Source organism: Artibeus jamaicensis, unplaced genomic scaffold (assembly GCF_021234435.1).
Source record: "Artibeus jamaicensis isolate MK-2021 breed Jamaican fruit bat unplaced genomic scaffold, CSHL_Jam_final contig_1998, whole genome shotgun sequence".
NCBI lineage: Eukaryota > Metazoa > Chordata > Mammalia > Chiroptera > Phyllostomidae > Artibeus > Artibeus jamaicensis.
Window position 1 is genome coordinate 13,901,803 of NW_026521407.1, and position 26,618 is coordinate 13,928,420.

General features: G+C 38.8%; 1 protein-coding gene across 2 annotated transcripts in view; it reads right to left on the reverse strand.

The window, feature by feature from the left end:
* Positions 1-22,898, reverse strand: part of KANSL1 (KAT8 regulatory NSL complex subunit 1) — a 160,916-nt gene extending 138,018 nt beyond the window's left edge. Inside the window, exons 1-2 of one of the 2 annotated variants that reach the window (XM_037163683.2) lie at positions 22,830-22,898; positions 21,116-21,249 (exon numbers count right to left, since the gene is read on the reverse strand). The gene's annotated coding sequence lies outside the window, so the exon portion shown is untranslated. Of the gene's footprint in view, positions 1-21,115; positions 21,250-22,276; positions 22,462-22,829 lie in introns of those variants that run through there. The other variant, XM_037163681.2, reaches the window with a different exon arrangement.
* Positions 22,899-26,618: the final 3,720 nt, after the last annotated feature.

Genomic DNA, 26,618 nt, shown 5'->3' on the forward strand with positions numbered 1-26,618 from the left:
CCTTCCCCTCTAAAGATAAGTAAAATCTTAAAATAATAATAATAATAATAATAATAATAATAATAATATAGGTAACTGGTACAACATTACCCTGCTCTTGATTAAATGCTAATTCCCCTAAGGTTGTTTTCATATATCATTCTCACTTCCTAGAAGCCCTTAAGGCAAGAAATAAGGATATTCCAATTTCAGATTATTCTCATCTATACAATAAACATATTCCAAAAGGCACTCTAATCTCCCCAACCATATGTTGTATTTTCTAACAAACCAGAAACTCTGACACAGAATGGTTCTATAACATATTCAGTACTTCACATGTCCAAACTAATCTCACAAGGGTCAGGGATTATTTTGTTTTGCATGTTTTAAAAAGCAATTATTAGCCCTGCCCAGTATGGTTCAGTTGGTTGGGCATTGTTTCGCAAAGTGAAAGGTCACAAGTTTGATTCCCAGTCAGGGAACAATGACTGGATTTCAGGTTTGGTCCCTGGTCAGTGTACGAGAAGCAACCAATCCATGATTTTCCTTCCTCTCTTTCTTTTTCCCTTCCCCTCTCTCTAAAAGTAAATAAATAAATAAATTTTAAAAAGCAATTTTTATATTAACTCAGGAGAAAGTCCTAAAGCCTAAACAATTTTGACAAGGACCCCGGTTTTTGTTATTTACCATTGCATCCCGAGGACCTAGTCCATAGCCTTGAAAAAGGAGGCACTTCATAAGAATTTGCTGAATAAATGAAAAAAGGTATAGTATGATAATTAAGAGTAGAGGACCCAAGGCTAGCCCTAGATTTTATTGTGCCTCCATACTGACCAGCTGTGTTATTTTGAGCAGAATATTTAACCTATAAGCCTCAGTTTCTACTCTGTAAAAAAGGATATAATAGTGCCTACCTTGTAAGTTTAGCTATTAGTATAATTATTATTAATAAATGAAGCTATTTTCCAAATTTAGTAACTGAAAGGTTAAAATAAATGAACCCTGACCAGGTTGCTTAGTTGGATGGAGCATCATCCTGTAAACCAGAGGGTCCTGGGTTCAATTTCTGATCAGGGCACGGGGCACAGGGCACATGCCCAGGTTGGAGATTTGGTTCTGGTCAGGGCACATACGGGCAACCAATCAATGTTTCTCACACCAATGTTTCTCTCCTCTCTCCCTTCCTTCCCCTCTTTCTAAAAATCAACGAGCATGTCCCCAGATGAGGACTATTAATTAATTAATTAAAATGAGATAGCTAAAAATCAGTACATCTTCCTTAATTCAAACTTCAAATCTCATTCCACAGACTTTGGCAAATAATGTCTTCATTCATCAACTCAGATAACACTATGCATAAAAATAATTTGACTTCCCTAACATTCCAATTCTGAAAAGGATTATTTACAATCATAACTCTAAAACCATATTTTTTTAAAGTTAAAATGCATTTATTTTTTAAAAATTTAGTAAGCACTTACTAAGTTCAAGATTCTGTTCCAGACAGCACAGAAATGAACACACCAATCTATCTTAGACAATGTTAAACTTACATCATGAAAGAAGCATCTTTAAACAGAAATTGATGCATGCTTTTATAAATATTTAACCAGCTAAGTATTAAATAGAAAGCCAGAATAAACTAAAACTTAAGAAATTTAAATCAACAAATTTTGGATGCACAAGGAATATGAAAGGCCATCTAGTTTAACCTCCAAATTTTATTAGTGTGAAAATGAAGCCAAGAGAAAACAGTGAGGAGACTGCCCAAAGCCTCAAAGATGAAGCAGACACTGGGATCAGAGTGCGGTCTCCAATTCTCACTTTTCCAACTGCCATCCCCTGCCTTCCTGAGTTATATCCTCCCAACAGAAACATGCTACTCACTTGGCAAATTATAAGTACTAATTTGATAAAGGTATTAAACCCAAACAATACTGCCTATTTCACAATTTCACAAGTATCAAGATTAGCCAAGTAAGGAAACTGTAACCCCACACTGGTTAGTTACTATAAAGCTCAAAAATCAAGATTTTTTTTTAATTAAATGGAAGTCTCAACTGATTCAAAATACGTATTTTTTTATGTGTTCAGTCCAGTAGCAACAAACTTTCAGTAAGATTAAACAATTTGTCATTTGCAAAACTTTAAATGGAAAAGTATTATAAGAATACATGATATTCCTTAATTTCAATCCCACCTAACTAGATGATTTTCTTTCTTATACTAGAGCGGGGGCGTCAAACTCATTTTCACCAATGGCTATATCAGCCTCTTGGTTGCCGTCAAAGGACTGAAATAATTTTAGGACTATATAAATGTAACTACTCCTTAACTGTTAAGGAGCTGAAATTACATTCGGCCCTTTGAAGGCAACAGCGAAGCTGATATGGCCCCTGGTGAAAATGAGTTTGACGCCCCTGTACTAGAGATACAGACTTCGGAATTTACATAAAGATGCTATCTTACCATCTCTCTATAGAAGTGATCCAATAACTCATTAAGAAAAATTAATTAGGCAGCCTAATGATTTAACTGTGTTAGTTATGAGAACAATAACTAAAGTTAAGGTTAACCCTGAAAGCACTCCTAAACCTAGGAGTAATTATTTGGGGATATTTCAGGAGATAACATTAAAATTCAACCGAATACAGCCATATTCCTTAAAGAAACAAATCGGGTCCTCTCAGGCTATCAGCTATGTTAGATCTAACATCCGAAATTGATGGTTTTCTCCTCTGTAGTCCCAGATTTCAAAGTAGAAACACAAGCACGGACTTCTAAAGCATGCAGGTTAGCCAGTACTTTATACGAATATTGTAATTTCTCAAGGAGTTAAAGAAAAACTATAGTGATTATTTAGGTGGACTTTATTTCTAAAGCTTTGAACTATAGTATAGAACATTTTTTAATTCAGAATAACAGATAATCAGAATTAACCAAAAAAGATAAATGACCAAATATAAAGGGGATGCTCTAATACACCAATTTTGCAGATGAGGCGAAGTCAAATGAAGCAGTCTGCCCAAGACCTAAACACTGTACCAAACAATAAACCTGAATGTTGGAATTTGCCCCAAATTTACCAACAAATTTCCTGGCTTCTTTTCCAAATGAAATGTAAAGGTAAACATGCAGAAGAACTTCAAGACAGCTACGAAAAAAGAGTCAGGGGGGGAAAGACATTCAAAGAGAAAAGGAGGTGATAGGTGCATAAGGCAAAAGGCTTTTTTTTAAAAGACTTTATTTATTTATCTTTAGAGAGGAAGGGAAGGAGAGAAGGAGAGAAACATCAATGTATGGTTGCCTCTTGTGAGTCCCCTGCTGGGAACAGGCCTGCAACCCAGGCATGTGCCCTGACTTGGAATTGAACCGCGATTGTGTGGTTCACAGGCCGGCGCTCAATCCACTGAGCTACACCAGCCAGGGCACAAAAGGCATTTTTAAAAACAGAAAAAAAAATTAAGTCAGTTGCTGAGTCCAAAGTTCAGATGCAACTTCTAAAATCTCACTCTGATGGCAAAGCAAATCTAGGAATTGTGGAGCAAACATGTTTGTTCCCTTCACTGGAGAGGCACATCATTCCTGGAAAGGAACATTATGTTTTAATCCACTAACTCCTGGATTCTTGAATTGGGTTCTCATGCACGCTCTAGAGCATACAGCTATGGACTAAGGAGTAAATGAAGCCACTCAATAAATAGGAGAGACCGTGCTGGAACGTCAATTTAAAGATAGTAAAATCAAATACACTTTCATTAAATGTAAATATATTACAGAGCAAAATGCAAGTCTCATTTTTTCAAGATCAATATAAGGAGTCTTCAGAGAAATGTCCCTTTTTTGACAAGCTGCTTTGGACAACCCCAGACTGAGTACTTTAAAGGAAAAATTGGACAAGCATTGCTTTAGGTCATTTATAGATTAATATGCACACTAAAAAAAAAAAAACCTGAATATAGTCCCTTTATACAGATAATGAAACCTGAAAATCTCGAATGTAAAAACTGTCATGGGTACAATATTATAAATAAGACCACAAGGTACTGAGAACATGTCTGGAATTCAGGAAATGCTCAAGTTCCTGTCTTATCTCTGCCATTCATTTACTAAGAAATCATATATAATTTTCTTTCTTTTTTTTTTTTTTTAAAGATTTTATTTATCTTTAGAAGGGAAGGGAAGGAGAGAGGAAGAGAAACATCAATGTATGGTTGCCTTTCGTGCATCCCCTGCTGGGAACTGGCCTTCAGGGAACTGGTCTGCAACCCAGGAATATGCCCTGACTGGGAATTGAACCGCGATCCTCTGGTTCGCATATAATTTTCTTAACAACAATCTTTTCTCACTTCTAAATGAGAATGACAAAAATAATAGAACACAATATTCAGTACTTTTCAGCCAGACTCCAGATTAATTCCCACAATCAAATTTACATACAATTGAACTAATTTCAACTAGCAGAACAAAAAATAATAAAACAGCTAAATGAAAACTATATCTTCTGTGGTATAAAGAAGAAAAAAATCCTTCTATATAGAGGAGGGGAAGAACTACTCACACTCCCTAGAATATCTATGCTGGCAAGATCATATTATTACCCTGATACCAAAACCATACAAAGATACCACAAGAAACTACAGACCAATATGTCTTATGAATATAGATGTAAAAATCCTCAACAAAACACTAGCTAATGAATCCAGCAGCATATTAAAAAGATTATAACGCTTTGATAAGTGGTTAATCCTAGGAATTTAAGGTTGGTTTAATATCTTAAAGCCAACTAATGTAAGACATCATATTAATACAGGATAAATACTATTTAATCATTTCAATACCAAAAAAAGCACTTGAACCCTAACTGGTGTGGCTCAGTTAGGGTTCAGTTGGATGGACATCATTCCACAAAGTGAAAGGTCACCAATTTGATTCTCAGTCAGAGCACAGGCCTGGGTTGCTGGTTCAGTTCCCAGTCAGGGCACATATAAGAGGCAACAAATCGATGTTTCTCTTTCTTTCTCCCTCCAGTCCCCTCTCTTTAAAAGTAAATAAATAAAATCTTTAAAAAAGAAAGCATTTGATGAAATCCAACATCCTTTTATGGCAAAAACACACAGCAAACCAGCAACTGAAGAAAACTTCCTCAACCTAATACATGGTACATATGAAAAATCCACAGCTAACATCACATTTAGCAGAGAAAGACTGAACAGTTTCTCCCCACAATAAGGGAAAAACAAGAATGTCTGCTCTTACCACTTCTGTTCTTCATTCTATTCTACATTCTAGCCAGGTCAATAAGGCAAGAAAAGGCAAAAGTAAAAACTACCTCTACTTGTACATAATCTAGTATATAAAAAATCCTAAGGAACCTATAGATAAATTATTAGAGCTAATAAATAAGTCCATTAATGTTATAGGATACAAGATCACTATACAAATATCAACTGTATTTCAATACATTAACAATGAACAATATGGAAATAATTTTTTTATTCCATTTACAATAACATCAAAAAGTGTTAAAAATGTAAAATAACAAAAAAAAGGTACAAAGCTTATACTCTGAAAACTACAGAAATTGTCTAAAGAAGTTAAGGAATTCCTAATTAAGGGGAAAGACATCCCATATTCATGGCCTGGAAGATGTAACATTAAGATGGGATTAGTCCCTAAACTGATCTACACATTCAATTCAATCCCAGATTACCTGAAACAATCTTGAAAAGGAAAAACAAAGTTGGAGGACTCATACTTCCTGATTTCAAAACCTAATTCAAAGCTACCTAAATCCCTAAAATTCTCAGAAAACAAGGGTAAATCTTCATTATCTTGGGTTAGGCATAGATATGGCAACAACAGCACAAGTGACGAGAATAAATAGGTAGATTGGACAGCATCAAAATTATAAATTCTGTACATTAAAGGACCCCATCAAGAAAGTGAAAATACAACCCATAAAGTGGGAGAAAATATTTGAAAATCATATATGATGAAGAACTTGTATCCAGAATATCTGAATAACTCTTACAACTCAATAATAAAGGCAACCCCATTAAAAAAACAGACAAAGAACAGTACAGAGATAGAGATTTCTCTAAAGAAGATATACAAATGGTTAATAAACGTATGAAAAGATCTCATCATCATTAGTCATCAGGAAAATGAATTCCAAACCACAATGAGATACCACTCCACACCCACACTAGCATGGCTATAATCAAGATGACGGACAATCACAAGTGTTAGCAAGAATGTGGAAAAATCAGAACCCTTACACACTGTTGGTGGGAATGTAAAATGGGGCTGCTGCTTTGGAAAGCAGTCTGGTGGCTCCTCAAAATGTTAAACGGTGTTATCAAAAAACCTGGCACTTCTACTCTGAGGTTCATACCACCCAAGGAAACTGAAGAAAGGTGTCCAAACAAAAATTTGCACAAGAAAGTTCATAGCAGTATTATTCATAATAGCCAAAAGATGGAAACAACTGATTAACAAATAAGCAAAATGGGGCACATGCATACAATGGAATATTATTTGGCATAAAAACGAATGAAATACTGATATGTATATATATGCTACAACACAGATGAAGCTTGAAAACATGCTTAAGTGAAAGAAGCCAGTCATAAAGGAGCACATATTGTATGATTCAATTTATATGAAATGTCCAGTACAGGCAATTCATAGACAGAAAGTAGGTTAGTGGCTGCCAGAAGCTGGGGGACAAAAGGGAATAGGGAATGCCTGATAATAGATATAAGGTTTCTTTTTGAAAGTTAAAAATTTTCTAAAATTAGACTGTGGTGATGAATGCACAACTCTGTGAATACACTAAAAAAATCTGCATATTTTAAATGGGTAAATTTTATGATATAAGAAATGTATCTTAATAAAGCTATAAAAAAGATAAAACCAAAATAACATAACTTCTAACCAATTTCACTTTGTAAAAAAAAAATGTACTACTTGTGAAAATGTCAGGAGAAAGCAAGCCATAATTCTGCCATTTATTCCCTTTGAGACATTACCTCAGAGCACTACTTTGCCTTTGTTACACTTGCAAACTCATTGCCAGCGCAGTATATATAAGAAAAGATTATGAACAATTTGACAAAAGAGAAAAGAGTATGATTTTCACCAGTTAAAAAATGTTTAATAAAAATCTGTTCATATAAAAAATAAAAATAAATTTAAAAATAGGAGCGATGACCTGGCTGGTGTATAGTTCAGTGGATTGAGCGTAGGCCTGTGAACCAAAGGATTGCGGTTTGATTCCCAGTCAGGGCACATGCCTGGTTTGCAGGCCAGTTCCCAGCAGGGGACGCATGAGAGACAACCATACATTGATATTTCTCTCCCTCTCTCCTTCCCTTCCCCTCTAAAGATAAATAAATAAGGTCTTTAAATATATATATGCATATATATATGTATAAAGGAGCAATGACACCTCAAAATATAAGTGTAAAAAAAAACATAATATACATTGGAAATGTCTGGCTCATCATATAAGTTCCCAAAATGAAATTTTACAGCACTCAATATATTTTTATAAAGAAAATATTTTTAAACAAAAAAAAAAGATTAGGTTCCCATCAAACTCGAGTTACTCTAAATCACCCTGAGAATGAAATGAGGAAAACCCAACTTGTCACTGATATAATCAGTCATCCACAGAAATTATACAAACTAGGATATCAGTAACTAAAGACTTTAAGGAACAAAAATCCCTATTACTGAAAAAGTTATCTTCAGTGAGATAGGATTGAATGTATTTTTTTAATTGATTTTTAGAAAGAGGAAGATTTGTTGTTCCACTCATTTACACATTCATTATAAATGAATTGCTGCTTCTCGGTGCCTTGAGCAGCGATTAAACCCTCAACCTTGGCCCATCAGGATAACACTCTAACCAACTGAGCAACCTGGGCAGGACCAGAATGTATTATTTTTTAAAAGCTTCAACAAAAGCAATTAATTTTACACTCTCCCTGAATATTATAAGAAATGAATGGCAAACCTTCTATAAATGGGTACTTGAAACAGAAAAAAAATTTCCAGCTCAGTGGATTGAGTGCAGGCTTGCGAACCACACGATCGCAGTTCGACTCCTAGTCAGGGCACATGCCTGGTTTGCAGGCCAGTTCCCAGCAGGGGATGCATGAGAGGCAACCATACATCGATATTTCTCTCCCTCCCTTCCCCTCTAAAGATAAGTAAAATCTTAAAAAAAGAGAGAGAGAGAGAGAATTGGCATAGTCATCCCTAAAACTACCTGGAGTATAGGATGGTACCCTGATCCACAAACACAGAATCTGAGAGGAAGAATATGTGCTGAACAGGAAAGAATATGATGATCAGTCAACTCGTTTCCAAGCCATATTGCTCATTTTATTTTCCTCCCATAAATCGGCAATTCTTGTTTGCATATGGTCTCATATAAGTGTGATTAATGTATTAGTCTACCACCCAGTAATCATTAGACTGATATAATTAATGCTGGACTGGCATTTAAGTTCTAGTTCTGTCACTAAGTAGCTATGTGACTTTGGGCAAATGACCTAAAATCTGACTAACCTACATTGAGGCTCCTTTCAAATCCAAAGCTCATTGATTCAGAAACCTGAAAACTACAAAAACAAATAATATAGGGTTCAACAACCTGTGTGCTAACAACACAAAACATTTGGGGGGAAGGAATTGATATAAAATTTTAAATAATAAATGCTTTCTCAAAAAAAATTAGAACCTATTAAGACATACACATATAATAGAACTTAGTTCTAAATTATAATCAGTGATTTACATATATGACCCATTAGTAATAGACATAAAAAACACATAACCAATATTCTACAAGTTAGGAAAAACTAAAAATGTATTATATGGTTATCCAATTTTAGGAAAGGGAATCTAAACTTTAGTTAGATAAAATTAAAATTATGTTTAAAAAACAAATGTGTAATACAAAGCCTAGGGATGGACTTTAAAATATTCCATGAGTGATCAAAAGTCAGGTGCTCATGCATTAGTTTTAAATTGCTAAGTGGTGTGGGGATTGGGGAGAGTAGAAAGGGTCAGGAGAGGAGGAGGAAGACAACTTTTCTCAAAATACATAACAAAAATAAGGAAAAGTAACAAAAGATCATAAACTGTAGCTGATCAGGAGCATTAAGACCGATGCAGCCAAAAAAAAAAAAAAAGACCTATGCAGCCAAAACAATTAAAACCTTGTAAGAAAATGCAAAGCCACAAAAGGTGGCTTATATATATAAAAAACCAGATGTTCTCAAATTTGGGCACCAAGGGGGGAAAAAAGCCAGATGCCAAATAATGACTGGATGAGTCACGTGATAAATAGGGTATAAACAGTGATGAAGCAAGACAGCTGATAGGCCTAAGTTTAATTTGCTTCAATATTTACTGAAGAAGGCATGAGAAAAACCTATTTCTAAATTATTCTTTAAAGTATGAGTATACAAATCAGGGATAGTGAATCAAATTCATTATTAAACAAGATGCTTCCAAACTAATATATTAGATGTTAGGTAGTCATGGAGCCCAAAGTATTCTCTGCACTTTAGAAGAGTTTAAGTAGAACATTATCCAAGTGCGGGGAAGAACCTACTGGCTGCCTGACCTAGAAGGACAGAATCCAGATCTGTGTCCTTTAATCAGCATTTACCCAGCCCCTTGCTTTATTCCTGGCACACTTAGGCACTCGACAAATATGTGAACAAAAACATGCCATCGACATAATTCCCACCTATTCAAGACAGGGGCTCTAGCTGCGAGCTTCAAAGTGGACAAACTGGCAGATCTTTAGTGGAGGATGAGCTCAGAAGACCTATGAGCATGACAATCTGCTGAGGAAAAGCCAACATGTCTTCTGAAAATAGAAATCCCACCACACCGGTCTACCCAAATTCTCAGAGGAGAAAGTTTGTGAATAGAATTTATGTGGGCTTTTTAAAAAGTCTTGGTAAGATTATAAATAAGACCATTAAAAAAAAATACAGAGTGACCACAAAATTGAAAATATTTAACATACATGGGACATGATTTAGACATAGAAAATTAATGGGTGGATACATAGACATTTCCCCAAATAAATAACTATAAGCAGGAGATTGATCTTAGATAATATTTTTGGAAATGCTATATTGTTAAATATACTATAGGAGAGATATAGAGAATTCCCCACTTTGCATATGGAATGATGAGCGCTTCCTGATACTGAAAAATAAGGAAAATGAGAAGTGAAAAGGATTTTTAAATGTATCGAATGAGAAACATTTGCAAAAACTAGAATTTAGCCCTGACTGGTGTGGCTCAGTGGATTGCGTGCCAGCCTGCGAACCAAAGGGTCGCAGGTTCGGTTCCCAGTCTAGGGCACATGCCTGGGTTGCAGGTCAAGTCCCCAGTAGGGGGTACACGAGAGGAGCCACACATTGATGTTTCTCTCCCTTTCTCCCTCCCTTCCCCTCTCTCTAAAAATAAATAAATAAAATCTTTAAAAAAAAACTAGGATTTATTTTCAGCTTAGAAAATACTTGGGCAAGCATGATGTCTAAATATCTGAAGGGCGATCTAGCAAAAGAGAAACTAGAGTAGTTGTTCTAGGCCAGTGGTGTCAAACTCATTTCCACTGGGGACCACATCAGCCTTGTGGTTGCCTTCAAAGGGCTGAAATAATTTTAGGACCGTATAAATGTAACTACCCCTTAACCATTAAGGAGCTGAAATTACATTTGGCCCGTTGAAGGCAATAGCGAGGCTGATGTGGCACTTGGTGAAGATGAGTTTGACATCCCTGCTCTAGGCAGTTCCTGTGTAGACAAATTAGGCCAAAAGTGAATGCTGCAGATGGGGCACATTTCAGCTCAACAGAAGGTCAGGCTCTCTAACCATCAGACCTAAGTAAAAAGGTGATTCTTCCCCTACACTACCTTGAAGACCCACTAAGATACAGAGGCTAAAGTACTGCAGGCAGGAAAGTGGCTGATGCTACAGCATGGACAAATGAAAAGTAAGGTATTTACAGAAAAAAACCTAAACAGTACCTGAAGGATTCATAACTTCTAGTTTAAAATAAATAAATAAATAAATAACCAAATAAATAAATAAATAAATAAATATAAAATGGTCCCTAAAGGCACTGTAATGTTCTATGCAAAACAGGGGGACAAATTGCAAATTCTATTGGCAACAAGGAAAAACTGCATTTCTTCTTTATGAACTCTAATCATATTCTTTGTCATTGTCCGTAAGAGTTGCTTCTTTTGGCTGTAACAAACTGAAAATCAGTAGAGGTGGTCACATATCAGTGACTTCAGCTCCCCCTGCTGGCCAAAACCTTCCTACCATGATCAAGACCTAGATAAAAACAGAAACAAAGCAGTAGGCAACAACTACAATTTTACCCATTTTCTGGGTTTTTGCTACAAACACAATTTATATACACATGATAAAAAATAAAATGTTATGTGTCTAAACTCATACTAAACAGATTTGTGATGGAGAAGAGAGATGACACCTGACCACTAAATGCATAATAACTAATGTCATAAGGAATTCTAAAACTAACATCAGTTCAATGTCAAATACACTACCTGGTTGGAACACCACAAACCTAAATAACATCCATTTCCCTATACTTTCTTCTAACTAATGTGAAAACATTCCTGCTACCAGATGACACCAGGTTGTCTGCAAACAGGTTCTCACTAAGAAAACAAAAACACCTATGCCCTTCATTGTTCATTGGAAGATAATTAAAATACAAACAAACACCTCTTTGCCTTATTCCAAAGCTACAAAGCCGCTCCCGCTGAACAGACTGGATCCTATAGTTCCAAACGGTAAAGGCAGGATTAGTGAGTGGATGTGACTAACTCAGCTTTTCCAGCGATACCCTCCTAAGGATGTTCTCCACAGGTGGGGCGATGGAGTCCTCAGACTATTCATTAACACACATTTACTGAGTGCCATCACACAGCAAACAGTTTTGATGAAAGAAAAGACACAGCCCTTACTCTCAAAGAACTTAAAGACCAGCTAGCTGGGTGAGAGAATACCTGCAATCGCTGTACAAGAGAAGTGCTAGCAACGCACACACGTACTCAGAAGCCATGCCTGGGTACACAGGAAGCTCTGTGTCAGCTACTGTGGTTATTACTGTTATTAGCATCACGGTTACCTGCTAAAACAGGCCAGACACCATTTTAAACAGAGGCAACTATTTTTGTGAAAACCCAGAGGGGAAGGAGAACGATCAAAAACAAAGCAGGAACTTCAAGCAATTCAGCACTGCTGCATATGCAGAGTGCTCAGGCGGGAGCACTGCCTGGAAGCCAGGTAAGCCACGGGGGAGGGTGCACCTAATTGTGTGATGATGTCTATGTTTTACAATGACAGCAACTTGGAAGGCAGTCAAGGAAAATAATCAAAAGGTGACTGAAGGTCAAGCAAGCAAAGGGTGATGAAGGTCTAACCTCGGGATGGAGAGGTAGAGGTGACTAGGAAAACATTTCAAGCTAGTATCTCAGGACTATGGTGACACAAATGCCCTACGAAGGAATTGGGTGATAGGATGGTTGACAGTACCACTCACCCACTGGGATGAGAAGACAGGAAGAGGCTGAGCTTGGGGAAGTAGATGGGGTCATTTTAAAATGAACAAAGGACACCCAAGCAAAGATGTCCAGGAGGCAGGTGTATGTATGGGATTGGATTTGGGAAAACCACACTCGCAAATCATCAGTATATGGATGGTGTGTGAGACACAGGTGCACCTGAGAGGACCCCAGGAACTGGACAGGGTAAGGAGAAAGAGTCAAAATGAGACAAACACTGATGTGAAAAAGAAAAAAGTCCGCAAAGAACACTGAGAAAGAGAAACCAGAAAATGGCAATGACAGGGAGAGCCAGCACTCATATCATTTGTACGTTACCATGTGTCAGGCCTTTCCTAAAATTAATCAAATTAAAAAACGATAGTTTAGAATGATCATGCTAGTTCATATTTTTTACTTGATTCTTTTATCCCTGTTTTTACATTTATCTGCCTGTCTCACTTATTAAAGTATGATCTAAGTGGCAAACTTTTCACACGGTGATTTCTATAAAAAAAGAATTTAGCAAAAACTAAAATCACTAGACTATTCAAAATAAAGAGATAGCTTTTTAAAAGAGTTTATTTATTTTCAGGGAGAAGAGAAGGGGGAGAAAGGAAGGGAGAGAAACATTGGTCAGTTGTCTCTCACACGCACCCCAACTGGGGACAGAACCTGCATCTCACATATGTGCCCTGACCGGGAATCGAACCAGTGACCTTTCACTTTGTGGATGACGTCCAACCAACTGAGCCACATTGGCCAGGGCAGAAAAGGATAATATTGCCCTGGCTGGTGTGGCTCAGCTGGCTGGAACACCTTCCGGTAAATGAAAGGTTGTGGATTCGATTCTCTCCCAGTTAGGGTATGTGCCCACGAGGAAGGTTTGATCCCTGGTGCAGGGGAATGCAGGATCCCTAGTTCGGGCGCAGAGAAGAGACAACCAGTCGATTTCTCTCTCATATCTCTGTTTCTCTCTCTCCTTTTCTCTCTCTCTAAAAACAATGAAAAAATGTCCTTAGGTGAGGATTTTAGAACAGATAGCACTTTCAATTTCTTCAAATCAAGTCCCTGAATATACATTCTCTGAGCTTCTAGGCCATACTGTGGCTATCCCTTTGTCCTGTGGAGCCAGCCAGCCAGCAACACCCAGGGCTGCTCTTCCCCCTCGAGCCCTTAGCTGTACTCTGCCTCGGCATGGTCAGCACTGGCTCAGGGCTGGTCAAACGGCCCTTCCTCACTCTGTCCAGACAATCGCCTAGTACTACAGACTCCTCCACTTCAGCAAAGGGAAAAAGAAAAAAATTGGGAACCTCCGATAATAACTGACAAAGCAATTTCATAACATGCATTTATCTAGAGCAGCCCAGATCACTGTAAAATCTGATGAAAGCAATCAACCCTTCCTCTCCATAAAATGCACATAGGCAAAACTATGTCATTTTGCATCAGGCTACTAAAAACCTGTCATTCTTCATGTATTTTTTAAAAGATTTTGTTTATTTTTAGAGAGAGGGGAAGGGAGGAGAGAGGAAGAGAAACATCAATGTATGGTTGCCTCTCTCGCACCCCTTACTGGGGACATGGCACGCAACCCAGGCATGTGCCCTGACTGGGAATCGAACCAGCGACCCTTCGGTTCACAGTCCGTGCTCAATCTACTGAGCTACACCAGTCAGGGCTCTTCATATATTTTATCTGTAGGAAAGTCCCTCCTGCCATCACTAAAGATCTAGTTACTCTTCCTTGGCAAGTTATTTATTCATGTATGTATGTATTTATATTTAATTTTAGTTGTTTTGTATTGTATTTTATTTTATTTTTAAAAAATTTTTACTGTATAAGTACCCTTCCCTGGCAAATAATTTACATGAGCTTAGTTGGCTGGTATCCTTGCCTACCAGAGAGAGAAAGCATTAAAATAGAGGGAAGAGCTGCTGGAGGCTGGACCGAGGGCAGTAACCACCTGATACGAAGGTAGAAGATAATGAAAATAGGTAATAACATACAAAATAATATAAAGAACAGCCCAAGAATATGTAATATATACTTACTAATCCACTAATACAATATATCCTATTGTCTCTAAAGACATTATATTTCAGCAAAATATAGTAACTGATGGGTGTAACAAGGATCTTCAATAATTTTAAATTACTACTAAAAGATAAAATGTTGTTCAGGATGCTTTCTTTAAAGAGGCAGGCAAGCACGTAATACCTTTTGAAAATATTTTCATCTACACAACAACTTTTTAAAGTCTTAACATTAGAAGTTCCAGGGCAGAAAGCCACCAAACAAAGGTGCATATAGGCCAGTGGCGAAAGGATGGTTTAAAAACAGGACAGGAAGGTCATCGGCAGCCAGACCCTCAGGAGTCTACACTCTGTTTGCAAGCCTGAATTTTACTCTAAACCCAAGTAGGAGGGGAACAGAAGCAGACAGCTGGCCAAATCACTCAGGCCAGAGGAACTGCTTCAAGGTCTTGCTATTTCTGGGGCGACCCACACTGCCTACCCAAATGTCAGTTTAAAGCCAAATGCTGGAAGATAATAACCATGCCAGCCTTTTTTACATATGGCATCCGGTTAATATAAAACATCTCTTTATTCACATAGGGAAGGGGGTGTTCAACCTTTTGGCATCTCTGAGCCACACTAGAAGGGGAGTTGTATTGGGCCACACATTAAATACACAAACACTAATGAAAACTGATGAGCAAAAACAAAGTTTTAAGTCAATGGACAACTTTGTACTGGCTTGCTTTCATAGCCATCTTGGGCCACATGCAGCTTGTGGGCCCGCAGGTTGGACACCCCTGCTAGAGACAGATTCTTAGACCTAATTCTTACAAATTAAGGAAATCCCAAGGTTCCGTCAATTCCTACAAGGATGAGACATGTAGAGCAAGACTGTAATCTTCACCCTAATGCTTCAAAACAGAATTTTACTGATACCAAAAAACAAGCGAGAATGATCTTACCTTCTAAAGTTTCAATGTTATATAAATCTATAGTTTCAATCATAACCAAAATCTATACATATTAAACATAAATGCACAAGAAACCTAAAGAAATAATCTATGTCTTTAAATTATGTTACCAATCTGCACCAAAATTTTCATTTCCTATTATAGGTGTTGAGGGTCACCACCCATGATAAATGACACAGTCTGTGAGGCTGACCAAGCTACTAAATGTTATTGGTTGAATTGTGCCCCACCCTAAAAAGTTACTTTGGACTCCTAACCCCCAGTACCCCAGAATTTAACATTAGCTGGAGATAGCGTCTTTACAGAGGTAATAAAGTTAAAATGGCCCTGGCTGATATGGCTCAGTGGATTGAGTGCCAGCCTCCAAAACCAAAGGGTCGCTGGTTCGATTCCTAGTCAGGGCACATGCCTGGACCCCAGCTTGGGGCACACAAGAGGCAACCACATATTGATGTTTCTCTCCCTCTCTTTCTCCCTGACTTCCCCTCTCTCTGGAAATAAATAAATAAATGAAACCCTTTTTTTAAAAAAGTTAAAATGCAGTCATTAGTGTGGGCTGTGTTCCAATATGACTGTTGTCTCTTTAAGAAGGAGAGTTTCTGAACACAAAGACACACACATAGGGAGGGCACTATGTAAAGACTGGAGTTAGGCTGCCGAGGAACTACGAAAAGCTAGAAGACAGGCCTGGAATAGTAGATCCTGCCCCAGCACCTTCAAGGGGCAGCACGCCCCTGCCCTCAGACTTCTGCCTCCAGACCTGATGGACAATGAAATGCTGTTGTTTAAGCCACTCAGTTTGTGACACTTTGTTATAGTAGCCCTACTAAACAGGTGGCATGAAGAAAATTAGCAGCTTGTGTCTATGGAACACATACCAAGTGTTACTCTACGTACTTAGCATCAAGACACTGGTTTATCCGTACGAAGTGCACCCTAGGGTGTAGGTACTATCATTATACCCCTTTCACAGAGGAGGGTACCAAGGCTCTAAGAGGCTGAGGAACTCAGCTAGGGCCCCCACTCTGCCACTAGGCTACAAGGAACTATTATTAATGTCCGGCTTAGTGTTTAAGCCAGACACTAGATCCTGTACAGATATAATGTATACAACAATCCTGTGAAATAAATGTTAATATTATTACCTATAAAAAGGTGAGCCCTGAATATCAGAGAGATTAAGAAATTGCCCAAAATCGCCCCAGCTGGTGTAGCTCAGTGGATTGAGCGCTAACCTGCAAACCAAAGGATTGCGGTTCGATTCCCAGTCAGGGCACATGCCTGGGTTGCAGGCCAGTTCCCGGCAGGGGACACATGAGAGGCAACCATACGTGGATATTTCTCTCCCTCTCTCCTTCCCTTCCCCTCTAAAGATAAATAAGTAAAATCTTTTTTTTATTTTAAAAAAGAAATTACCCAATAATGCACAACCAAGAACCATGACAGTGTATTTAATTGCCAACTTGAAGGAATAAACTATTAAAATGTTGTTACACTAAAACTTTAAGAGCAAGCGAAATTTTCCAATGCCTAACCTTGTAATTCAAAACTAGAAAATACACATCTACAAATTCAGAACCCTTCAAGATCCTGGGAGAGTATGTGTCCTCGGTCACAGCACCCATCTGTGCCCATATCCCTTCAGCCACTGTTCCAGGGCTGCTCGGGCTCGGCTGTGGCCCTTTGTTCTTTTCTTTGACTTCCAGACACAGGAGGAGAAAAGATGTAGGGACTGAGATACTGCTCTGTGTTTTAAGTGTTTTTTTTTAATTTTATATGTTTTTATTTTGATACAAACATCAAAAAATATTTAAAAATATAATACAATAAAACATCTCTCCTTCCCACAATGTTCTCTACCTTCGCAGTTCCTAGACTCACAGGTAACCAATGTCACCATTTTCTTGTTTATCTTTCTAAAGTTTTTAAAATGCATACACAACAAGCCAATACAAATTTTCTTTTCTCCGTTTCTTCTTTACACACTGTTCTGAATCTTGCTTTTTATCACTTAACTGTGTATCTTGGTGATCTTTCCGTATCATGTTGAGTTATATTTTAATCTGTCCTTCTGTTTGTCAAGGACACTTTTTACCTGCTTTCACTGTAATTCAGTCCAGCACAAAGTACAACGAGCAGCCCCTAAGAGCGGAGACACCTGAGGCACCGTATCACACACCAAAGACCACCTGTCTCTTCTCTCCACCTCATCTTCACTTTGCTCTTTTCTCCAGCCCATCCAACTCCTCCCTCTCCTCGTTCCTCTCCCATCTCACCCATATCCGAACCCTGACAACTGGCCCCGGAAACAAAAACATCACTGATATCGCTTAGCCAGGGCTACCAATAACTAGCTGGAGACCCTGATATAGACAGGAAGGAGTAAACAATTTCCATAGGAACTTCTAATTAACAAAAATGCCTTCCACAGACAACTGTAATTGAACAATAAAATAATTTAAATTTAAAAAAAAAAACAGAAGTGCCTTCCGTCTCGGAGTTCCTGGTTGGAGTTATTTGTCCTTTGTTGTTAACTTATGTTGCCTTCGGTACTTTGGTTTGTGTAAAGGGTGAGTATGAGCACTACTTTCTAGAAGCCTGAAATCAAGCACATACTCAGGGCTAACATTTAGTAATACCTGAACGAGAACTAGAGATCATTCCAAAATAAGATAATCAGAAACAAAGCGTAAGAACTATAGAAAATGAACACTTTGGATCCAAAGTATACAATTTAATTAGGCTGGCATACTTTTTTTTAACTTAAAAAATAAATAGCGGCGATCTAAAAATACTTCTCAGAAACATTTTAAAGATATTTACAACTAAAAAAGAGAATAAAGTTCTCTCTGTCTCCCTTTTTTTCCATCCTGCAAATTCAATGCTATCCTCTTCCCCCCAAAAGTGCCTTTTTTCCCTGCCTAGATCAAACACTATAATTTAAGGTTTTTTTTTTTAAAGGAATAAAAGGAGGAAATTGTTAACAAATAAAAACTAATTTAGATTTAGAACAGGCTTTCCACTAGTATAAAGCATAAAATTAAGGCAGCCCACAACTCCATTTTTAAGTAGGTAACAGGTGGTAACTCATATGGAATACAGCGCTGCCTACCAAGCCAGAATGTCTGGGTCTTTGGTACAACTTCAAGGGTTATTGTGGAACTACCGTTGACCCTTGAACAATGTGAGTTTGAACTGTGCAGAATTTTTTTCCATAAATACTATAAATGTATTTTCTCTTCCTTATGATTTTCTTTTTTTTTTTAAGATTTTATTTATTCATCTTTAGAGGGGAAGGGAAGGAGAGAGGGAGAGAAACATCAATGTGTGGTTGCCTCTCGTGTGTCCCCTGCTGGGAACTGGCCTGCAACCCAGGCATGTGCCCTGACTGGGAATCGAGCTGTGATCCTCTGGTTCGCAGGCCCGCGCTCAATCCACTGAGCTACACCAGCCAGGGCCTTTCCTTATGATTTTCTTAACAAATGTTCTCTGACTTACTTTGTTGTAACTATATAATACATATAGCATACAAAATATGTGTTAATCAACTGTTTGCTATCTGTAAGAATGTCAACAATAGGCTATGAGTAGTTAAATTTTGGAGGAGTCAAAAGTTATTCACTATTACCCTGGCTAGGTAACTCGGTTGGAGCACTGTCTGAATGTCCCAAGGTTGTGGGTTCGATCCCCAGTCAGGGCACACACAAGAATCAATCAATGATTGCATGAAGGAATGGAACAAAAATCGATGTTTCTCTCTCTCCTTTCCTCTCTCCCTAAAATCAATAAATTTTTTTAAATGTTAAGTTATTCACTATTTTCAACTGGCAGGAGGTGCAGGTCAGTGACCCTAAGGTTTTTAAAGGGTTGTTTTAAAGGGTCAACTGTATGACAACCCAGGCTCAGAGATTTAGAGATAAAATTTTTTAAAAGATTTTATTTATTTATTTTTAGAGAGAGGGGAAGGAAAAAGAGAGGAAGAGAAACACCAATGTGTGGCTACTTCTCCAGCGCTGCCCACTGGGGACCCAGCCCGCAATCCAGGCATGTGACCTGACTGGGAATCAAACTGGCAACCCTTTGGTTTGTAGGCCTGTGCTCAATCCACGGAGCTACACCAGCCAGGACTAGAGGTAAAATCTTAAACAGCATATATACCTTTAAAAAAAGGCTTCTATGTATCTAACACATTAGTTAAAACCAATGTGACTATAAAATAAAACCCAATATATTGATCTCAGTTTTCTTGGATTTCCAGGAACTAGTACCTGTTGATATTTCCTTGCTTGTGTGCTTCCTAAAAATAATAAAGGCCACCAGGTCCCGGTGCCAAACACTCAGTACCAAAGAGAAATACTCTCGTACAAGATCCTCTAATTCCTAAGGGTTCAAGACGCCTGACTGGGTTCCCCATGCAACCCATCCAACTCTGCAGGGAGAATGGCTGGAAGAACTGTGTCGCTTTGACTTCCTTCACACTAATGTAAGCACTCATTACCCAACAGTAGCAGCTGCAACATAAATGAAGGTGAGAACTCAGTCTACATTTACCAAAAGATTTACAACAGTCCAAATGTGTAGTTTACACAGATTGTGTTATTCTCTGATCTATACCATAGGGCAGATTGCCACACAATGAATGACCTAACTACACTAATACCTAGCTCCAAAGGGAGGCAACCTGTGCCACCGGGTGAAGTTAGTAGAGGGTTTCCATCACTCCTTGTCTTCCTCTCTCCATCCTTTCTCCCATTTTCCTCCCTACATATGTCTTAAGCTTTGCCCCTCTGCTTAGTCCTAATGGAGTATCCTTTGGCCATCTGTGCACAAGAGATTAGAAGGGGTCAAGAGACCTGAGAAAGACCACATCAAGAAGAGCTTTTTCATCTAAAGATCATCTTTCCACACTGCCCGAAAGAGATTTATCCTGTGACATGAAACTTGGCACAAAGGGCTACCTGTTGAGAAAAAGAGGGTAAATTCCCATGCAAAGGACTTAGGAAGCCTCAGAACTCTCCAACAGCACTGTATACAGAAACCAACAGGTCTTAGAATGTTCTAATATCCTACGTGAAGTTTCACAGTAAACAAATGGTTAATGACACATCTTTTGTAATACATGAATCAGCTACAGATTTGCAAGAATGGGACACACCCTAGTACCTAGGACTCTAAAGTACCTGTTTGAGGATCTGGATGTCAGAATTGCCAATCCATCCTACTCAGATAGGAACAGAATTTTACAACTATGTGGGTTGTCATAATATAAAATTAATACATCATTATAATGCAAGTTAGTTTGACAATCTCACTAATATTTTAACTCTAACAACCAAGAAAAGTAACAATACGTATGAAGTAAGGAGTAACCAAACAGTCCTAGGAAGCAAACACAATAGTCGTTTTTTGAGGGGAAAGAAGTGTCAGGTAAGAGGGTTGAGGAATTTTGAATTTAAGAACTAGGATATTCTCAATTCTAAAACAATAAAATGAGACCTTTAATTTAAAAAATAACACATCTTACCTTAAGAGGCATCCAAAGAGCACTCATAGTGTCAGGAATAGCTCAGACAATACTCGGAAAGAAGGGAGTCTTAGTAATCCCTCAGTCACCAAGTATGAGCAGGTAGGAAATTTTTTTTTGTTTCAAGAAGGTATCTGAAAAAGAAGACTTTCACTTAGACTAAAAGAATAGTCAAGAATAAGCAAATAGTTTAAGCTATCTGGACAGAGATTTGAAGTACTATTGCCTCACAATCCTGAAGAAATGTACAAAACACAGTCCTCTTTGGAAAAGGGCAAATGTGGGCATGTTATGGAGAAATATTATTTTACATAAAAAGTGGATTAAATATGTGATACTTTTTTAGATAATACAAAACTGCTTATCAAATAGAAAACCAAAATCCCAGGTAGAAAAATGATTATCCATCATAAAAATTACTGGAAAGTGATTTGTTAACTGGCCATCTAAAAAAAGACCCTGCCACATTTAACTTGATTTAATGAAAGCCTCTCTGATCATTCTCATTGTCCTAATTTTACTAAGTTTCAGAACTCATTCCACAGGAAAAAAAAAATCTATTCTTGACTGAAGTGCTACAAGCAAGTAAAAGAACCTTCTTTCCTAGAGATTTCTAAAATCAAATTAAGCTTAATTTTGAAGACCAGGAGCAAGGCGAGTTTGCCCGGAGGTAGGATGGATTAAATGACCTCTCTCTAGGATCCTTGTTCAAGTCATATGCCTGAATGAAAATTCCAGCTTAACCAGTTACTACTTTGCTTAAAATGGAGGCTTGCTCGAGTAGGGACAAAAATAACAGCACCCATCTCTGTAAAATAAATTTCGAAAAATCAAAGACTATACAATACCCTCATTTCTTAAAAGAAAAATTGAAAATGAAAACCTCTGGTGTAGATTTGTTCTTGCTATGTGTTTGTCACTTCGGCTTGTAAGACTTGGCATCACTTTCTTAACGCTCATCAGATTTTTTTTTTTTTGGTCGGGGGGGGGGGGCGGGGGGTGGAGGGGCGAGTTTGACTCTTGACCTAAGTCTCCGTAGGATTTAAGTGCCCCTCCAGGATCCCCAGCGCAAAAGGCTGGGGGAGAGAAGAAAAAGGGGGCATCCTGAGTTTTCTCCCCTTCCCCCACCTTGGACCCTGGTCCCAAACCTATCCCCCTCACCTTCCCGTAGTGGGGCGACTCCTTCTGCCCCATCCCCATTGTTAGGGAGGGGGCGAATGGGTAAGTGAGCTCAGGGCAGGGGCGCCTGCGGCCGTTGTCCCAGCTCGCTTCAGGAGGGGCGGCCCGGGGGATGAAGCTTCCCTTCCTCTCCGCGTCGGTCCGTCCCACCTCGGCCCGGCCTTGCACCCCGGGCTCTGCTCGGCGCCCCCGGCCCCAGGCCTGGCCCCGGTCCGCCCCCGGCCCGCCCCCGGACACCAGGCCCTGGACCCTTCTTCGGCCGCAGGCCAGCGGCCTAGAGGCCTGCGAGTGGGCGCGGGGCGGGGGTCCCTGTGCCCCACACACGCGTCCCCGCTCCCCCAGCCCAGCCGCTTCCAGGGCCCTCGGCGGCGCCAGTTCGCCGGGCCCTTCGGTCCCCCAGCCTCCCGGCCGGGCCGGTCCCTCGGACTCCCGCGGACAGGACCGCCTCCCCTTCCCCAACATCACCCCCACCGACTCGTGCACCCACCCCTCGGGGCACCAGTGCCAACGGCGGCTCCCCGGGCCCCGGACCTACCTGCACGGCTCAACCAAGCCTAGAAGTGGGGGCGGGGACTCTTCCGCCCTCCTCTGTCTCTCATTGGCTTTTCCTGGATATATCGTAACTGCTATTGGCTGATAGCTGATGTCCGTCAGGACGGTGGGGCGGGACAGAAGGGGGAGAGGGATGCTGGTGCCCCGGCGTCTCTGTCTCTGTGTCTCGCTGTCTCTGTCTAGGCTTTTAGAAAAGAGAGACATTTGGACGAGAGGACTAAAAGGAGGCCGGAGGTGGGGAGAACGGAAATAGGCACCCTGGCAGAGCTTCCCACCCGTCGACCACTCCGAACCCTCTACCTAAGTCCTCTTTAGATCCTCTTCTCCATCACCCCCATCCCCGGCCCCTCACCCTCGTAGGTTCTTCATCCAGGAAGCAGCGTGATGAAAACTCGAGGCCGGAAGGCCATAGGGGAGATTTTATATATGTATATATGTATAAAATATTTACATACTAATAATATATAAAGTCAACCAGATATAAGGTCACGAGAGCCTGGAGAGAAAAGGGAACACATCTCACAAACAGGGAAGGACTTGAGATATAGCCAATACAAGAAGGAATCAAAATGACTCAAAGTGCTACAAACAGTGGTTTCCTCCTGGACCAGAGAACTGAGTGCCTAGGGGAAGGAAGAAGGATATGCAGTGAAATCCTGGTGGGAGGAAGACTAATATTTCACTATATCCTTTTGTATATTTTGATTTTTGTACAATTGACAAAGATTCCAGTTTTCTTTAAGTAATAGGTTTAAATTTAAAAATAATTCTAAGATTGGAAAACCAGGGGAACAGACAAGATGGTTGTCCAGGCAAAGTGGGATAACGTTCAGATTTAGGGAGGAATCTTAGTTTTTAATATGTTCCGTTCCAGAGACCCAAGTGGAGGTGTTCCAAAGGAAACTGGAGTTACAGAACTTGGGAGAGGGTGGACAGTGTGGACTAGGGGAGATCTGGAGATCTCCACCTAAATATGGTGATTGATGACATGCTGAAGGATAAACTCCCCCACTGAAGTGTTAAAAGACACCCACACAAGGATGAAAAGAAACAGAAAGAGGGTCAGTGAGGTAAGAAAAAAATCAATATAATATAATCAAAGACACTGAAATTGAGAACAGGCTGACAGTGACCAGAGGGGAGAGGGGAGGGAATTTCAGGGGAAAGGGAGAAGGGTTTGCTGGAACAAGTATAAAGGACACATGGACAATAACAAGGAGGGGTGCGGTGGAAACAGGAGGGAGGTAGGGAAGGCTGGGGCAGGGTGGGCTGGGATGGGGGTAAAAGGCAGAAAACTGTACTTGAACAACAATTAAAATAAAAATTAAAAAATAGAAAGAAAAATCAATATTGAAGAGGGCTGAAAGTTAAGGGAGGGAGGATCTCTGGAAAAATAGAATAATAGAACTGTAAGAGCTTCATTGGTCTTGAGACTCACTTCAGGGACCCTCTTTAGGCTCATTCAATAAGAATGAAAGTCAAGAAAATATCCACAAAGCAGAGTTCTTAATTTGTTCATACCACAGACCCTTTGGCAGTCTGGTGAGGCATATGAACCTTTTCTCATAGTGTTTTCAAATGTGTAAGAAATATACATAGGAATTCAAAGGAAAGCAGTGATATTAAACTAGTTTTCAAAATGTGTTGAAAAGTGTGATATAGCAATATCTAGGTTTTACATTAATGTACTAATATGATCTAATAAGAGGCCTAATGATCACTGTAATGTGAGGTAGTAAATGAGTATAAATAAATTTTAATATCTCTGCAACAACTGTAATATATTTGGAAAATGTCTGTGATTTCTACTGGCGACATGATCACAGGTATTGCCAATACTACTTGGTTGGTTGTCTCCATTTTTACTTGAAAATTTTTTTCTGTTACACTTTAGCAAAAATAAAGGCATACTGCTTTTCCTGATCTAATTCATGGATTTCCTAATCTGTGGACCACAGGTTAAGAACCATACCCTAAAGAAAGCATCCTTCCCACCCCATACACACCCACACCAGGCTGTTGACCTTGCTCTTCACTGCTTATCTATGTCTCTCTCTATGGCTTCCCCATTTGCTCCTAGCACTCTCTGATTCCTCATGCTGCCTGCAGATTTGTGATGTCCCTGTGACTAAAAGAACAAAGGACTATGAGAGAGGGTTGGAAGAAACACATACACATTTTTGTCTTTCTTCAAAGAAAAAAGAGAAAGCCATGCAGAAAATCTGAGAACATGGGGGAAAGGAACCCACAATGGGGTATCATTAATTTCCAAGAGGAAAACCAAATTATAAAAAGAAACCTTTATCAGTTAAATAATATTTTCTGAATTTATAATTTTGCTTAAATCAGCCCTAGAAAACATCTTTGATCCAGCTTCTTATTTCATGTGTCTGTAAAATGAGGCAAAAAAGTGTGTGTGTGTGTATATATTATAATATAATATATATTATATATTATATATAACCTACCTCCTTATTATATATAATATATAATATATAACCTTATTATATATAATATAACCTATTATATTATAATATATAATATATAATATATATATAACCTACCTCCTTGGTTTTTGTGAAGATTAAATTAGTTAATACATATAATAGATTTAACACAGTGCTTGACACAGGCACTATTTTTAACTACTATTTACTATTATAACTACTACTATTATTATATTTGACATCTTGTATTCCAGAGCATTCCATGAAATTTTCTGGCATGATTATTTGTATTAATGATATGTGTAATAGCAAATTAAGAGTAATAAAGTGATTTTTTTAAAGATTTTATTTATTTATTTTTAGAGAGATGAGAAGGGAGAGAGAAAGAGAGGGAGAGAAAGAAATATCAGTGTATGGTTGCCTCTCACGTGGCCCCCACTGTGGACCTAGCCCACAACTCAGGCATGTGCCCTGACTGGGAATCAAACCAGTAACCCTCTGGTTCACAGCCCATGCTCAATCCTCTGAGCTACACCAGCCAGGACAAGAGTGATAAGATGATTAACCCAGAACACTTACTTTTCATTTAAACACTTCAAAATTAGAATACTGCACTTCTCCTAGTTACATTTTCATTTCTCCAGTAGGGTGAGAGGTCAGAGGTGGAAGAACATCAGTACCTCTTGAAAGAGATTGTAAACTTGGAAAGGAAATTCTGCTACTCCTATTACAAAGGCTTAATTTCCATAATGCTATAATATAAAGACCTCTTACAAATTAATAAATAAAGACTAGCAATCCTCATACAGTGTTGGTGGGAGTGTAAACTAGCACAGCCACTTTGGAAAAGGCTTTTATATAATCTAATAAAACTAAAGATATGCATACTCTATGTCCCAGCAGTTCCACTACCGGATGTATATAACCAGAAAATGCAGAATGTTAAGTGTCAGTATTACTGTACAAGAATAGTCATAATCATAGCAGCATTGTTCCTCAGTGTCCCACACTGGGAACACCCCCCCAGTGTTTACCAAAATAGTTGAATTGTCATATATTCGTACCATGAAAATTAATAAACTATGGTTATAGTCAACAACATATACATCTTTACAAAGGTAATATTGAATATGCAAAAGCGAGATGCAAAAACACATACACTATGATTCCATTTATATAAAGTTTAAAAGGAGGCAAAATTGAACCAAATTGCTTAGGGATGTAATAGATAGGTGGTGGTAAGATTATACAGAAGAGGAAGGAAATGAACATAGTAAAAGGCGAGCTCATGGGGCAGAGGTGTTTTTGTTTGATTGGGGTGGAGG